An 18,214-nucleotide genomic window follows, 5' to 3' on the forward strand; every position below is an offset into this window, starting at 1 on the left:
TGTTGACGTGTTATTTCCACCTACTGCTGTTCTTTACGCCCAGTTTCTAATCGAATCTAGCTCTGATACCAATTTGTTAAACATATCATGAATTATATAAGAGAAAAAAAGGTACTGGAAGAGTATGTGATATTTCATTAGATAACAACCTTATATACTACAAGGTTGTGGCTGTTGAGTTACATAACCACCAGGGAAAGAAGTGTTTCATTTTCCTGGATATTAAAAGCAGATTTATATAGGATAACTACGTCTTTAAAAACACATTACTTCTAACATTATGCACATAGGAATTTCATCCATAGTTAATTCGTATGAAGAAAATGTAACAGTACTAATATTACATCAATATAACAATCAATGAAAGAGTATTATCAAAATTAGGAGGCACCAATCAGTCCAATAATCACAAACCTTTACTTATTCCTGAATTTCTAGCCACGTCTTTGTTCTTGGTTTAGATATGTCCATAGAGTGTTACTCTATTTTTAGGTATGACACCCTCTTGATCATAGGTAAGACAGAACAAAGAGCATTGAAATACAGACTATGCTCCAGTTTAATCTCTATGTAAATCCTCTAATAAGATAACGTATTTGCAACCCATACATACTGCATTGGACGACACTAGCTATTAGATATAAGCAACAAAGAAAACACATAAAAGTAACTATGATATCGTAGACTCTAATGCCTTTTATCTACGGTCCATATAGTGCCTTCAAACCCCAAACTGTTTGTGCGTCAGGGATACATCTTTAAACTAAAGTATAACTTCCAAACTATACTTCTTTAAACTAAAGCATAACCTCCATTAGGATAGCTAGGACTTAATAGAACCTTGATCAGTACAAAAATAAGCTCCTAATCATAATATTCTTCCTGTGTCTTAAAGTAATCGTAACAAACCCCAATTATGCACAAGTACACTCTTGCTAACAACCGTCATCTCCCTTGACAGTGTCCCAATTCCAACAATTTCTTTTTCCTATGCTGTAACAATCAAATTTAAATTTGTAATTACCCAAGCAAACGAAACCATCATGTAATAATTTACTTTGAAAAAACAACAATCAATTTATTTATTCAAACATTATTAAGAATTTATTTTAAAACATTATTCAACCCGAATATATTGAGCAATATAAATCAGGATTTTCAATTACTTTTCAGATTTTGAAATTTCAGATTTGTTCAATTTGGATTTTAGAATTTTATTTTTTAATTTGGATTTTTACGAATTCTTAATACCGGCCTAAAACCCGTGCGATATACGGATTATTTTTAATATTATATAATTTTTTTGAATTCAATTTGAAGTAAAAAATTTAAGTTACGAAACTTATTTATTTAAAATTTTAATAATATGATTTCATTATACTTTTTAACATACACATAGGTGTATAAGTTAGTGATACTATAGTTTTAAAAAATAATGTAATGATTGAAATTTATATTTTTATTGATATTTATAGGTGTTTTTATGAAAAAATATTATATTTAATTAAAAGATAAATTTTATATGAGATCAGTAGTATACGAATTGTCATTAGTCGACCAAATTCAACCAACTATATTCACATTTATGTTAGCTTAATATGTTTAAACCCGAATCAATGATAAAATTTTATGTGTTAATGACAAAAAATTATATTAGCTTAAGACCCGTTATATCAACCAAATCCAGTTAATTACACTTACTGTTTTATTTAATTTTACTCTAGCTCGGGATGATTATTATTTTATTTTAGACCGAACGAATATTATGGATTATTTTGCTTTAATTTGATGATATTATATCGACCCTACGAATTTCCTTTCAAATGTATATTTTGTTATAGTCTGATCCAATAATATAATGGTTTTAGCGGGATCAATAATATTTATTATTTTATTTTAGCCCGCTTATTCAAATTCAACTAACTAAATGTAGTTTTTTGGATCAATACTATAATTTTGTTTAGCCCGGCCGGGTGAATTTAATATATTATTTTGTATTAACCAAAATCATTAGACATGTTATAACTTTGTTATGAATATTTATCTATTTATGAGAGTATTTTATTTAAAATATTATTATAATTACGGTGACCAGACCGACTACCAACCAAATTTAAAGGTTGTTGGGAAGAATTGAACCCGAGTCTTTACATTCACAACCATATCAACTTAACACCACACCACACTATTAGTTAAGTTTTTTATCATATACATAATATGTCAGTGTCGTAAATAGCGATAATTTATTTAACTTTAAACATGATTACTAAAATATTTGTGGAATTAGTTTTGAACAATTGAATTTGAGATATAAAATTAAGCATAGTATATAAACGGATCATTCCCTTATTTATTATACAATTTTTAATTTGAAAATTATGTCTTATACATTTTTTAAATATATTTTTAATAAAAAATAAATTGTACATATAATTAAATTTTTTTATATGTTAAAAAGAGATACACTTATATAAATATTGTATATGTGTACTACATATTTAGTTAAGTTATAATTAGCGTATTTCGATTTATTTCGAATTCAAAATTAGAACTTGACCAATTTTTTAAAAAATACTCGAAATTTGACTAAATGACGTGCCTGTAAATATCACGTCACTAGCTGGGTTTAATTTAAATTACGAGTTCGACTAGACTATCTTACCAACAAAGAAAATTTTTGTGATATCTTATGTTGGTAAAAATTAATATCTTTGAGATTTTTATAAAAGCAATTTAATTGATAATATGTATCAAAATTACTAACTTCAAAATCAGAATTTTACCCATTTTGAAAAAATACTCGAAATTTGACTATATGATAGAGCCGAAAATACATCATCACTATCTATGTTTAATAAATTTAAATTACGAGTTCGACGAGAATATCTTACCAATAAGGATAAATTTTATAATATCTTATATTAATAAAATTAATATTTTTGAGGTCTTTATACGATCAAGTCAATTGATATTATGTATCATAATTACTAACTGGCTGGTTTTATAATATTTACATCTAGAACTTGACCCAATATTTAAATTTATATTATTCAATTTGATATGGTTATTATAAATAATCATATACATAAAGTCCCTTTTTTGGAGTTCTCGAGTCCAAAATCCTAACTTTATATTACAATCCAATCTAATGGTTCATGTTTTATGTTTCCAATAGTTTAAAAACTAAAATAATAAACTACATAACGTAAACGTGTGTTACATCATTAATGTTCAGCAACTTGAATATTTACTTTTTTTACAACGTGAATATGTATGTTCTTCAAACTGATCATATTTTATAAAATCATATGTTCTACAATGTTCAACCTGTCAAATGTATAAGATTTGCAAGATATTTATTAAAATAGTGATATTTGTAGAACATGATTCACATTATAATACATTTTATAAAAAAAATTGTACTATTTTACTTGCAGAACATATATGGACTCCCATACTCAACCAAAAACAAAGACTCAATAGAACTTAACTCATATATATATAAATAAGAAACTTGAAAAATTATAGAAATCAATATTTTGAAAAAAAAATATTTAAAATTAGCAATAATAAATTTCAAAAAAAATATTTAGTGTTGGAAAATATTGTACAACTATTTTCAATTATTTGAAAAAGGTTAACACTATAATGTATTCTACTATTTGATTTAATCCATGTTATGCTATCTAACTAAAAAAAATAATATTAGTCGATATTTTGAAGGATTAACAAGTTCAACTAATATTTAAAAAAATTCATCAAATTGAAAATATTTAATTTTATAAAAATAATATACAATGTTATCAAGTTACAATAAAAATAAATATTATAATCATAATTGAAAGAAACATCAAAATAATTTGAATGATGATATTATAACAAATTTATCTTCATATTCTTGGAAAAAACTTCTGAATATCAGTAGTTAGTCTTTGCGATATATGAATTATTTTTATGTCACATCCATGACTGATGCTCTGTTGAGTACAAATATATATGTATGATTGTCAGTGCTACTACGACTACGGTATATAAATAATTAACGAGGTCAGGGATGAGGCCAATGCCTACAATGCAGAGCATCAACGAAGAGCCTCCCTTTATTACAATAGACGGGTTTAAGAAAGGTTCTTTCAACAGGGAGATATGGTTTTGAGGAAGATTGAGGCATCTGGAGTAGGGTAGGGAGGAAAGCTAGCCCCCAACTGGGAAGGACCTTATAAGGTCAGGAAGACACTGGGACGAGGATCATACAAGTTAGAGACCATGAATGGTGATGAAGTGCCTCGCACTTGGCATGCTTCAAACCTGAAGGTTTATTATGTTTAGGACATTCACTACAGGTTCCCAGTACTTAGTATTAAGTTTATAAATAAGGTCGACGAAACCATCTTATGTAAGGGTTGAACCCATTTCTTAGAGATATTATCTATGCAAGTTTATTTCTATCATCTTGTCTACCAATTTATTTAAGTACGAGCATATAAAGAATGCAAATCCTGAAGGACCAAATGCCGAAAATAAAAGATAAGTATGAAATGAAATTAAACGAAGTGCATAGATAAAAGATCCCAAAGGATCATAAGTTAGAGTCCCGAAGGACCAATAAGTTATAGACCAATAAGGTTCAAATCAATGAGTTCTGAAAATAAAAGCCACGTATAGCAATCAAGGCCATGCAAGGCCACGTTATTCACTCATCAGAAGAATCCTCCCCCTCGACATCCGAGCCTTCCTCAGAAGAAGAACCACTACTCCCTGGAATCGGCTCCGCAATCTTCCCATGAAGGGCTGCTCTGAGTTAGGGCTACCCGAGGGGGCCTTACCCTTAGAACCGGAACCGGAACCCCCGTGACTAGAACTCGATTGAGACCTCATACGAGGAGTCGAGGGCACAGATCCAGAAGCTTGTACGGATAGATCCATGGTAGGTAGTTTCCAGGGGCAAGATAGAAGGCTTGGATCAACCACATCCGTCCATACGCCTTGAGCGTCTTTGATTCCCATATTCCAACCCATGGCCATGTTAACAAGATGCATCTCATCATCATGTTCGTCCATCATTTTGGTGAACCTAGAGGATCTGTGATAAGCTCCCTTGAGGTCTTTCCATTCCTTCTTCCTCTTCTCCTCCGAGCTAGCATATTTCCTCTCCATAACGGCGAGCTTTCCCTCCACTTCATGAGCCTTGGATTCCCACTCCCCCACGGAGATAGTCATTTTGTTCATGGAAGTCTGCAGTGCAGCATAGTCGCCTCTCATCTTGACAGCCTGAGTAGAGGACGCAACGAAGTAGGCATTGGCCTGACAAAGAAAGTATGAGTATAGTTATAAAAAGTTTAAGTATGAAGGGCCGAGCCCCCAAGGAGTGATTCCTATAATACTTTCCAAGTTCTAAAAAAAGGAAAACTTAAATAAAAATTTACCTGATAGAGGGCGTGAGCCCCCAGCATCTCGGCCTCAAGAAGCTTCTCACCAGAAGAGATGAATAGGAGGTCAGGAGGAGTGATTCAGTTCCTCGACCACTCAAGGGCAAGGCCCGGGATGCCGAATACGGAGTCGCTGGAAGAGATACCCCATCCCGGCTCAAAAGGGGTCCTGGCACTCCCGTCAAAATCTTTGGTTCTCTTCTGACCAGATCCCAACGCCTCAAGGAATGCTGGAACCTTAGGAATATGGTTGGCCTTTTTATTTGCATCTCTGGCCATCTTGCCCGTAACAGCATCGCTCGGCTTGGCTTTGGCATCGAGAGCCTCTACAGCTGAAATAAGAAGAAAAGAAAGCAGATATTAAAACAAACTTGCACAAAGTTAAGGAAAAACAAAGATAAATAACCTCAATAGAGAGGGAACTAAGGCCAGCTCCACAAGCTTGACTTCTGTTATGAACTCCCAATAAGGGGTTACCCCATCATCTTTAGTGAGTAGATCTCTGGCTAGAAGCTCGGCATCAGAAAGGTTAAGAATTAAGTGAGAACTATCAACTGGGCTGCTAAAGTCACGTCTGAAGTATGCCCCCCAGTCTCCATCCTTCCGCCCAACGACCACAAACTTCTTGTTTCCTTTGTGGTTCAAGTCATTGAGAAAACTGGTGTTCAACATATGAGGAATGTGGGCTCTGTGTTGTATCACAACCCAGACAGGCTGATTCAAAGGAGAAGGCTTCATCATGAAGATAATACGGAACATCGTCACACTTAAGGGGATGCCTAAGTCAAGACATCACACTATGAATCAAATTATAAAAGACCACTCATTAGGTAGAGCTGGCATGGATGAATCTTGAGTTTAGCTAGAAGTCTCAGAATGAAAGGGTGCAGGGGAAACCTTAGCCCGGACTTAAGGGCCGCCTTGAATAGAAATAGCCTTTGGTGGCAAAGGTTACAAGCCCTCTCACTTGGCTTAGCTTTACGAAACCTTAAGCAGTCGGGCCAGGAGTAAATCGACTTAATCTCCTCGACATCCTTCTCACGGAGCATACTTCTGTGATGAAACGCGTCGAAATGGACGGTACTAGGGTACTCGTCTGCCCTCTCATCTAACATACTCTTCAGACTGTTTTAACAACGGTCAATTGAGAAGGGGGAAATATGAGCTATACCTTGGAGGGAGCGGAGAGTGGGCCTCTTGTGTAGAGCTTCCTTTTGAGAAAAAGAGGACTTGCTAGGACCTTGTCCGCCACACATTCTTGAAGAGCTTGGAGAAAGATACAAGCTTGAGAGAGTTTGAGAATTTGAGAAGGTAAGGAATGAAGGTGTGAATAAAAATGAGCACTTATCATCTTCTTTTATAGAAAAAAGGTCACCTGCTACATCAGGTCGTAAGTCTGCCTGATTCGCGCTAGCAGGTACCTCCCTAAAATAACACCGGAAATGATGAAGAAGAGCGATAGAAAGGCAAGAAAGGACGACATAATAAACGAGAAAAGCGATGCATGGCATCGCTTATCGTATCAGTCTTCCAAAAAAAGCCTGGCTGAAACCAAATACAAGTCATTAGTCTTAACTAAAGGACAATTATGTTAATCACCATGATTAGAAAAATTAGTGAAAATTAAGACAAGATTATCTCTTCAGCTGAACTCACGAGTACGAGAACAAAACGTTCTCCTCCATATCAAAGCCATAATGGCCATAATTTGTATACAGGGAAGCTCCGGCCAACCAGCCAACAAACTGAGGCCTTTTAGCCTACCAGGAGCCTCCGTATCAGAGCCGTGACGGCCATCATTTGCATGCGGGGAAGCTCTGGCCGAACAGCCAATAAATTGAGGCATTTTGGCCAACCAGGAGCCTCCGTATCAGAGCCATGATGGGCACAACTTACGTGTGGGGCACTCTCGGCCGACCAGCCCACAAATGGGGGGCATATGGCCGACCAGAAGCCTCTATAGGAGAGCCGTGATGGCCACAACTTATGTGCGGGGCACTCCCGGCCGACCAGCCCACAAATGGGGGGCATATGGCTGACTAGAAGCCTCTGTAGGAGAGTCGTGACGACCCCAACTTATGTGCAGAGTACTCCTGGCCGACTAGCACAAAAATAGGGGGCGTATGGCCGACTAGAAGCCTTTGTAGGAGATCCATGACGGCCACAACTTTCCCCCGGGGCACTACCAGCCGACCAGCCCTCAAGTTGAGGCCTTTTGGCCGACCAGAAGCCTTTGTAGGAGAGCCATGACTGCCACAACTTGCCCCCGGGGCACTGCCAGCCGACCAGCCCTCAAGTTGAGGCCTTTTGGCCGACCAGAAACTCCTGTAGGAGAACCATGAGGCCTTCAAAAGTTGTTCCGGAGACCCTCTTGAGAGGTCCTTAGGAAATTTCTCGAAAACCATAACTCTTAGCAAAACCAAGTTTTGTGAAGATTGGAACGTCCACGAAAACGAGCTTGTTGGAGTATAGAACATCCTACGAAGGAGTTTTGGACAAATTCGATGGAGTATAAGACTTTCTATATATACAAGTTCAATAGAACACAGAACATTCAGCAAGAACGAGTACATAACGTCCGTTAGGATGAGTACAGAACGTTCACCGAAACAGTCGTAACAGAGCCCTGCGGAACTTAAAGGCAACCATGAAGTTAATTCCATGGGCAACCATCAGAAGCAAAGGCATGAAAAGGTATGTAGAAACCGTGAACTCTTAGTGAGAAGTTCAAAAAAAAAGTTAGGGGCAGGAACCCCTGGGCAACCACCAAAAGGCCGACCAGGAGGTTCTCCTCAATGTGGCCGAGTAGCCCACATTTGAGGGCATGAGGCCGAGCAGAGCCTCCTGTAGAGTCCTGCTACAAGTGGTTCTGCACAACCCCGGTAACCCCTTTTGAAAAATTTCGAAAAAAATGAAAAAAAAATCAGAAAAGTTTTGAAATTTTTTTAAATTTTAAGGTTTTAAGATTAAGGCTAGATTAGGGCCGTTTAGTGAAATTAAGCCTAGATTAGGGCTAATTAGTGTATATTAGGCGTAATTAACCCAAATTATGGGGAATTAGTGATTTTTGTGATGAAATTAGCCCAGATTATGGTCGTTTAACCCAGTCACTCTTATAATTAGTATGAATTAGGGATAATTAGTGTCTTATACATACTGATTAGTCTTAATTAGCCCCGATTAGGGCCGATTAGCCTCTATTAAGGCCAATTAGTGCATTCTAGCTTAAAATTAGGCTCTTTTAAGCCTAATTAGCGACGTGTGCATGGAAATTAGCCCATATTAGGGCCGATTAGCCCAGATTAGGGACAGTTAGCAGCTTTCACCTTATAATTAACCTTGTCGAAGGTTAAGGGGTGATAAACGCTCGGTTTTTAGCCCCGGATAGGGCCGTTTAGGGTTAAACACTATCCAAATAGCCTGTGCAAAGGCCTTAAGTGTGTGTACTTGCACTAATAAGTCGTTGTAAATATGTAGGTTGCTCCACACTTTATAATAAAACTACGATACCCATGAAAGGCTGACACACATGAAGGGCCGATACCAATGAAGGGCCGATACCCATGAAGGGCCGATACCCAAGAATGGCCGAAAGTACCCCGAGTCGCGAATAGACCATTACAACTTCCACGAAAACTCGAGCAGTATTCATGGAAGTTGGGGGGCTAATGATATGGATAGAAAATACATCCTAAAGACACATTTAATGTCGCATTAATTACACTTGGGCTTCTTGTCTGAAGTCCAGTATAGACATGTCTGGTCCAAGCTCGTAGTAAGATCAAGACAGCCCATTTAGGCAAGGCCCACCAGCTCAGGTCGTCAAGGTCCAAGAACATAAATTGTTCAAGGACTAGGCTCAATACGGCTGAAAGAGTAGAGACATATGGTCTAAACAGACTCAAAGTCCTACACAGAAGGTTCTAGAGCTCCTTCCTCAATAGGACTCATAATCACCATCTAAGTTGGAGACTTATCAACCAAGTCTCCCAACAAAAGTCTAACACTGGACTCACCTCTATATAAAGGGCTCTACCCCTCAACCTAGAACTACGTTTTTGGCTTGATTCTCTACAACACATAGATGCGTATGCATCTTGCAAGGATCGATAGTCCTGAACGCAAGAGCGACCATTAAACCTCGAAACTCACCAACCCTAGCATTGAATACTAACACACTCAGGTTTTTGTTCCACAACAATCGTGTACTATAAAACAGGTACCATAAAAAAACTTTCAATGTTTTGTCTTTTATATAATAGTAATATATATATAATTTATAAATTAATTTACATACATTATGTAAAACTAAGTTTTAACTAAAGTCAAAATACATTATTATAGTAAAATCCTCGAAACAGTTTGATGTCAGATAAAGAAGCTACTCCAATTATATACTCAAAATACTTGCAAGGATATGTCTTTTTTTAAATGAACTTTGTTTAAATCATAATAGTAGTATGATTTTTATTTTTTTAAATAGCGAGTGATGTATAATCTTTTGAACTTTTATATACTCTTTCTACAACTCATCAAGAACTTTATGTTCGATTGTCAATTTTTTTTATTCCGGTCTTCTAGTCATACTCCCATGTGAAAAATAATTTCATTTTCGAATTATATTTTAGAATTTTCATTGGTCATGTATTAATGTTAGATTTTAATTTTCTATTCTTATTTGGGAATCGAACCATGATAAGGGGGTTTGACCTAACCTGAACCAACCCGATCCAACCCAATATATAAATAATAGGATTGGGTCAAAAGTATAGTTTTATGTTGACCCGTTAAAATTTTTACAAACCCAGGTAAGTGTGCTGGGTCATTTTTATCCTCTAACCCATCCAGCGGGTTCACCCATATCACCTATGCATCATCAGAAGAGAAAGCAAAGAAAAGGCTAAAAGAAAAGGAGTAAAATGTTAAATTGTAATGGTCTTATATTTAGGAATTTTTAATATGATCATAAATAGTAATTTATTGGCTCAAATTTTGTTAGTGCTCGATTCTTAATCTATGTGTGTAATGATAACACATATTTGGCATAAGATTTTGATTAAAACAAAGTTCATGCTACAATCTTTTAAGTACTCTTTTTTAAAATATTTTTTGAACAGTTTTAAATTTTATTTAATATCATGTTAATAATAGTACATATAATTTATAACTTATATTTAGGGTTCAATTTAAAATCATTTTAGCATTGAAATTTTAAAACTATAATTTTTCATGATGGCCGTCGTAATTGGCCTATTTTGTTGTAGTGATGTGGTGGAAATATTTCATGTAATTTTTTTGTCTATAAATGAATTTTGGCATAACTTTTTTTTTAAACTGTCATGAGAATAAAATCAATGGTGTCATATTGGTTCAAAAAAAATTAATAGAAAACTTTTAACACTAGAATTGCTTAAATACATTATATATGATTATATCATATGGGGCTAAACAATTATAGCATCTTTCTCTACCAAGGTAGTTTGCTTTGCTTATTGATATTAACCATTAATTAACAAGACACTTACATACATGTAGATTGTAATGAGTTTTTCAATAAGGAATTGGTTCAATAAGTAGAAGTTACATAGTTAATATTGGGAAACTGGTAATATTTTCTATGTTTAATAACTCTAGAATGTGATCAACATAGGCATTATCAATCATCACAATTCTTGATAAAACTAAACATATGTAAAGAAAACCAAATTGTTGAAAAAAAGTTGACATATATATGTACAAGTTGCAACCTGAAGACATGAGGGTTAAACAATCACAAAGAATTTGCAGAGTGAACTTGGAAGTGGTAGGCATCAATGAGCTTGATGGTAGTAGCAGACTAATATTCCGAAATTAGTTCCTGTAACAACATCAACCATCCTAATTAAATTTCAAATTTGATCGATCAGTTGCAGAAGCTCATACATAAAGCACATGTATTTCATAAAGAGTACTATTAAGGGAGAGTGAGAGAGAGGGAGAGAGGGAGAGAGAGAGAGAGAGAAGGAGAGAGAGAGCGGGAGAGAGAGAGAGAGATTTGTTCTGAAGTGCATGTACAGGAGATAAATGTGATTGTGTTTTGTGTTTTTACAATACCTGACAAAAAAGAAACCTCAGGAACCGAACTATATTTAGCAAAGCTTCAAGTGCCTGAAATAAAATATGAGCAGAGAATTAAAATATGAAGCAAACAAAAAGAAAGAAATGGAGTGCTTGATGGCTATGCAAGAATGAGAACAGAGGGGTTACATTTATATGTATGTAGTCACGTACACATGTATATTCCGTCAAATCTTACTATTTTTTTTAACACTCCCGTCTCATCCAGGATTTGAGATTTAGAATCCTAATAATATATATAGTGTTGTAAGATCCCTACTAAAAGATCGTTGTTAGTTAAGTAATAACAGTACCTTTTTAGTTGATCCTTTAATCTGGATAAACTACCTTTTTAGTTGATCCTTTAATCTGGATAAACTACCAACCATTCTAAATAATTTTTCTATCTTCATATTGGCAAGAAAGTCTAACACGTGACTATAAATTCAGAATTTATAGGCACATTGATATAAATTTATGATTTTTTCTAATTTTCTTTAATGGACGGAGGCAGCACATGAAAAATATATAATCAATACTACAAGTTGGTTACAATATTTTTTACTTTTCAATTTTGTCTCAGCTTTTATGTAATTTGTATTATGTGTTGGAATATTTGAATCTGATATTTTGTGTATTAAGTTAAAAACGTGTTCAAGAAATTTGGCAACCACAATTATGTTATGACAATTACAGAGCACATGTGAAATCTAAGTAGGGATTTATAAAATAAATTTCAGAAGGAAAGCCAACCATGATAACAACATATTTCCTAAGAGATATGACCAATGTTTATTATTACTAATAATTTTTGCAATACAACATGTCATATGGGTACGTATGTGTGTGCATGTGTGTGCATGATGGCGTACTCACCATTGATCATGTCCGAAAACCCCATGCTTTCCTGAATGATTGAAAGGGAAATCAGAGGACACAAACATTTTTTACTAGTAGCAGAAGGTAACAAGAACATGAAAATATGAAGTTTGCATTTCCATATAATGTTCCCTAATAGCTAGCTACATATTACGACTTTGACACATATATGTCTTCCTTATACTATCACACTTATTTATTTTTAGTATAAAGATCAATTAAAGGTACCCCTAGATTCTTTTTTGTTGTTTATTTCTACGAACTTGATCTAGCAATCAATCCTAACTTCAGTTTACTAAGGGAGTTTTAAATTTTGTTTTTTTACTTTTATTTAAACATGAATTTTTTTTAAATTTGTTTTGTCGTACTTGGCATCTTCCATTCTCCCGCATTGTTTAGTAAAGGATCAAGAAACAAGTTTGAGAAATATTTTTTTCAGCATTCAAGAAATGCAAGAGTGACATTTCGTCATAATTCATTTCTATTCGTCCTAATGCAAATTTTTGGTCAATTTTTATATTGGGCAAAATTATATAGAAAATATTGTCCAAAAAATATAGAATAATTGTGTATATATAACTAACATCATTCCTTTTCTCATTATAATGATCCACCCAACCGTCATCTTGTTCACTATCTTCTTGTCTCCCTGAAGTAATTATCTAATTCGGTGGCTTGTCTATTGGAGTATTTTCACGAGTAGAAAACATAATGAAAGGATTACATTGATCAATTATCTCTTGTCAATAAAAATGAAAATAAAGCATATTCTTAATTAATTTATAATTGTTTCTTAGTTTAATATTATTCTTAACAAGCCAAGATGAGCTACCGCAAAAATATGTATCAACCTCAAGTTTCTAAAATAATAGAGCCATACACGATCTTTCATCAAATGAAAATAAGCCAATACATATTTGTGTCGTTAACGAACAGCTTGTGAAAAATAACATTTATTATCTAAAAAAAGTTCAAACCCGCCCACTAGAACCACTATAATTATCACTTTCAACACAACTGAAAAAGCTTAAATTTGAATTTATTATTCTCAAATGATTTATGGATTACATATTTAAGTGTAATTTTAAACTTAAAATATTAATAATCGGGATATATGTCAATTTTTTTAGATTTAACTAGCCAAGTTCAAGTCTAATGATCTCGTGCCGAGCTCAAGCCACACATGCTAATAGCTCGGCCTGAGCTCGTTAGCTTAACCCACACATTCTTATATTCGAGTTCGAGTTCCTAATAAACCATGTCGTTATCAGGCCGGTTTGTTCACCATTTACACATTTATAGCCAACTCTATTTGTAATAATTCAGGTTCAATATATTGGCATGGAATTGGTAGCGTGTACATACGAGGGTACATGTAAGGGTACATATAAGAGCAACATAATAAAAACATCTAAAGTGTAGTGTTGAAAATTTTGGCATAAATGAAAAATATATATGAAGGAGTATTACCGATAGGTAAACCATGGTGCAGAGACATCCATCTTTTCTGGAGCATTTACTTCATTGTTTACTGCAAATAATTCATAAACATATAAGTAAATATGTATTGGTCACTTGAGCAATAAAGATTTTTAAATCATGCTGGAATACTGAATATTTACTATGTTATGTGTATTTTGGGGAGAAAACTCATATCAAATTGGGGTAAGGATCATGTTCAGTAATCACGTAAGGTTGATCCAAATCTCGTTACACCAATATCCAAAATTGATATCATTAAGTCACTTGACACGGTTGATGGATATTTGAAAATGAATTAGAAATCGAACAAAAGAAATAATATGCTATGTATAAATAAATATTCAAATTTTCGACTAAGTTCGAATATGGATTCATTTTTTATTTAGGAGCAAAATAAATGTGAACTAAATCCTTTTCGGTTTGATAAAAAGATAAATTCAGAAATTTGGTTTCAATTACACCTAACCGAGGCAATCAAAATTTATCTATACATTTATCATCCAAATTAAGAAATTTAAATATAGCTTACCTTTGAACTTGAGAAAAGTCATGATGCAATTCAATTTGCATGAAAATATTGGGGTCACGGAATATTGAAGATCTGTAAAAAATCGCAAACCAGTAAAAAATATTAAATCACGTATAAATAAAAAAGAACATAACATGGTGACATAATGTTTTTAGATTCTTGTTGGTATAATGTTGTGTTATGTTGGATATAATCAACTGATGAAGAAATACTTACATTTGTACATAATTAATACTTCAACACATATTTCGATTTAAATAGATTGTAAAATTTTGAGATACATACCAAGACGGAGATAGTCGGATGTGTACCGAGGGATAATGTAAAGAATGGAAAATGAGATTTCTTATATGGAGGGGATTGAAAGTATTCGTAAAATATGATAAACTTCTAGAGAGCAGTTTTGCAAACCTGATTGTTTGAATGGAAAAGGGAAGTGATTATATATCTCGCGATTTGACATAAATACACATAAACAACTATCTAACCAGCCTCTTGGATGTATAAACTAGTTAAATTTTATAAATATTTGCAGAAGAAATCAAGAGATTAAGCCAAAGAAAGAGATGGTTTGATAAGATATATGAACAAGAGAGCGGCGGTAAGGGGGTGTAAAACCCTAAAATGAATACATGATGTGATAAATATATATATATAAATATCATCCTATATCAACGGATCAGATTGGTTGATATTATGTATATCTGACGGCTGTTAACTAATCAAGGTTAAACTCGATTATGGTTAAAGGAACTAATCGGGTCGGAATTAATATATTTTTATGTGAATATCATATTCAAATGAACGTCTCTAGCCATTCTCTTTTACTTTGAATGTATTAGATTAATTAACTTTAGCAATCTATTTAGATTTCACAATATTGTATCTTAAGAGTATATTCGCTAATTAGATTTAATATAAGTATTAGCTTAAAAGGAATTTATATTTTGGTTCTATGTAAGTAGAAGTTATGTTCTTAATATTGGAAAATTGTTAATATTTATATGTTAAACAACATGTAACTTATCATCATATTGTTAATGCATTAAGGAATTATCAAATAAAGCATTAAAATTTATGATAAAATGAAATAGAAGAAAGGAAAACCAAACTGTAAAAATAAACTTTAAAATTTATAAGCAAGTCCGGTCATAGGATAGTAGTGACCAAGGGCTTGGGCTCAAACTTACAAGGGCCCTATTTTTTTAGGTTTTATTAGTGTAGAGAAAATAAAATTTATTCTTCAAAATATGGAAAAAAAATTATTTTCACTTTTGATGCACTTAACACTCTTTACCCTATAAAAATTAAATATTCCTTTCTCTTTCTTTACTCCGATACACACTTTTCTTATTGTCAAAATTATCTCATCCTACAATAAACAGGCCTACAATTATTTATTGTTCTACAACGAAAGCAAAACCCAAGTTGAATAAATAAGAATAAGAAAATAAACGAAAATCACATAAGACAAAGATTTATGTGGTTCAGAAATTCCTACTCCACAAGCTTTGTATTGATCTCTCACAATTCGTTATGTTATGATTTTACAATTACATTAGTATTTATAAGAGAAGAAACTGGTCCTAAATCAAATAATGCTCCATATCTGAAAAGTAAACTAATCCATAATCTAAGCTGAATCTGAATCTAAATAGTCCATTTTCATGGACTTAATTAATAGACTCCACAAACCCAACAATTTCCCATTTGGAGTCTAACATCTTCACTTCACTCTTGTGAATATAGTATTATCTATACTCCAATCAATAATTCTAACTAGTGCAGCGCCTTCTCATCAATCAATTTTTAAGGCCAGTTGAAGTTACGCAAAGCTTCAACTTTTCATTGGTTACCACCTAAGTCAACATATCTGCAAGATCTTTTGAACCAAGGATTTTCTTTAGGGACAAAGTATCATTGCTTATCAACTCTCTTGCAAAGTGATATCTAGCTGAATATGCTTCATCCTAGCATGAATCACAAGATTCTTCATAAGATGAATAGCACTCACAAGATTCTTCACAAGATGAATAGCACTCTGACTATCTGCCTGTTTCCTGCCCAACTCCTCCAGAAAATTGTTCAACCAAATCATCTCCTTGCTAGCTTCAGAGATCAGGGCAGCACTCTTCCGGAGCGCCCGTTTGAATCAGTACATAAGAGTTTAGCCATATATTCTGCTTCAGTGGTTGAAAGAGCAACACTCTTTTGAAATCGAGACATCCAACTAACTGCGGTGCCACCCAAAGTAAAAATATAACCCATTGTACTTTTTCTTGTATCCAAACATCCACCCAAATTTGCATCAGGGAATCCTTCAAAGATAAGATTTTTCTTACTGAAATATAATACAACCTTGGATGTGCCTTTCAGGTAGCGTAACAACCACTTGACTGCTTCCCAATGCTCTCTTCCTGGATTAGACAAAAACCTACTAACGACTCCCACTGCATGAGCAATGTATGGTCTTGTACACACTATAACATACATCAAATTGCCAACTGCAGACTCATGGGGAACTTTAGCCATATCTTTTATTTCTTCATCCATTTTAGGTGATTGCTTCTTCATGAGATTAAAGTAACTCACCAATGATGTACTTATTGTCTTCGCATCCTGGACACTGAATATTTACAACAATTTCTCAACATCTTTCTTCTGAGATAATTTCAAAGTACCTTCAGGTCTATCACTTATGATGTTCATACCAAGTATCTGTTTTTCTGCACCCATATCCTTCATCTCAAACTCCTCAGAGATCTGTCTCTTTAGCCTGTTGATTTTCCTCATGTTTGATCTTGTTATCAACATGCCATCAACATATAACAACAATATGATATAAGATAAATTAAACTGTTTAAAGTAACAACAATGGTCCATAGCACTCCTCATGTACCCATTCTGGAACCCAGACCGAAAACATTAAAAAACACATCATAAAGCTGTCAAACTTCAAGTACCGTTGTCTTGGTGCTTGCTTTAAACCATACAAGCTTTTTATAAGCTCGCAAATAAGTTTTTCTTTCCTAACTACCTGAAATCCCTCTAAATGAACCATGTAGATGTCCTCAAGATCACCATGTAAGAACACAATCTTAAAATCCAGTTGCTCTAGATGTAACTCCTCTACAGCCGCAATACTTAGCATAATTCTAACTGTAGTCATCTTAATAACCGGGGAAAATATATTAATATAGTCATTACCCTTTTTTCGTTGATAGCCCTTGACTACTAACCTCACCTTGTATCTTTTGATGCCATCATGTTCTTTTTTGATCTTGAACACCGACTTATTATGTAAAGCCTTCTTCGCTGTTGGTAACTCTGTTAAAGACCATGTCTCATTCTTCTCAAGAGAACTCATCTCTTCATCCATGGCTGATTTCCACCAAACTGAATCATCCACCTGTACTACCTCTGAATAACACTGAGGCTCTCTATCCTCTTCAATAACATATAATATACTGGAGGAGAATATCTTTGTGGTGGCCTCACAATTCTCCTAGATTTTCTTACCTCAGTCTGTCGGGTAACTGGAACCCTGTCATGGACATTCTCCGAACTCCCACTATTTCATGCATGCAGATCTATTTCTTTAATATCTTCAAGCACTACTTTCAATTTCTTAGGTTGGTCCTTTATAAACTCATAATCTTCTATAAGATTATAAACACTGCTTTCTCACTAAAAGTAACATCTCTACTTCAAACGATCTTCTTCGTCAGTTCATCCCAAAAAGAGTAATCCATGTTATCTGAGCCATAACCAATGAAGATACACTTCTTTTCTTTTCAGA

At 34.1% G+C, this 18,214-nt stretch overlaps 1 long non-coding RNA gene across 1 annotated transcript; it reads right to left on the bottom strand.

The window, feature by feature from the left end:
* Positions 1 to 11,107: 11,107 nt before the first annotated feature.
* Positions 11,108 to 14,519, bottom strand: LOC141724696 (uncharacterized). Its single transcript, XR_012576856.1, has 5 exons — positions 14,416 to 14,519; positions 13,875 to 13,935; positions 12,402 to 12,432; positions 11,523 to 11,576; positions 11,108 to 11,286 (listed from the first exon to the last, which is right to left on the bottom strand). It is a non-coding gene; the product is annotated as an uncharacterized LOC141724696 (long non-coding RNA).
* Between the last annotated feature and the right edge of the window lie 3,695 nt (positions 14,520 to 18,214).

This window comes from Apium graveolens, chromosome 5 (assembly GCF_009905375.1).
Source record: "Apium graveolens cultivar Ventura chromosome 5, ASM990537v1, whole genome shotgun sequence".
NCBI lineage: Eukaryota > Viridiplantae > Streptophyta > Magnoliopsida > Apiales > Apiaceae > Apium > Apium graveolens.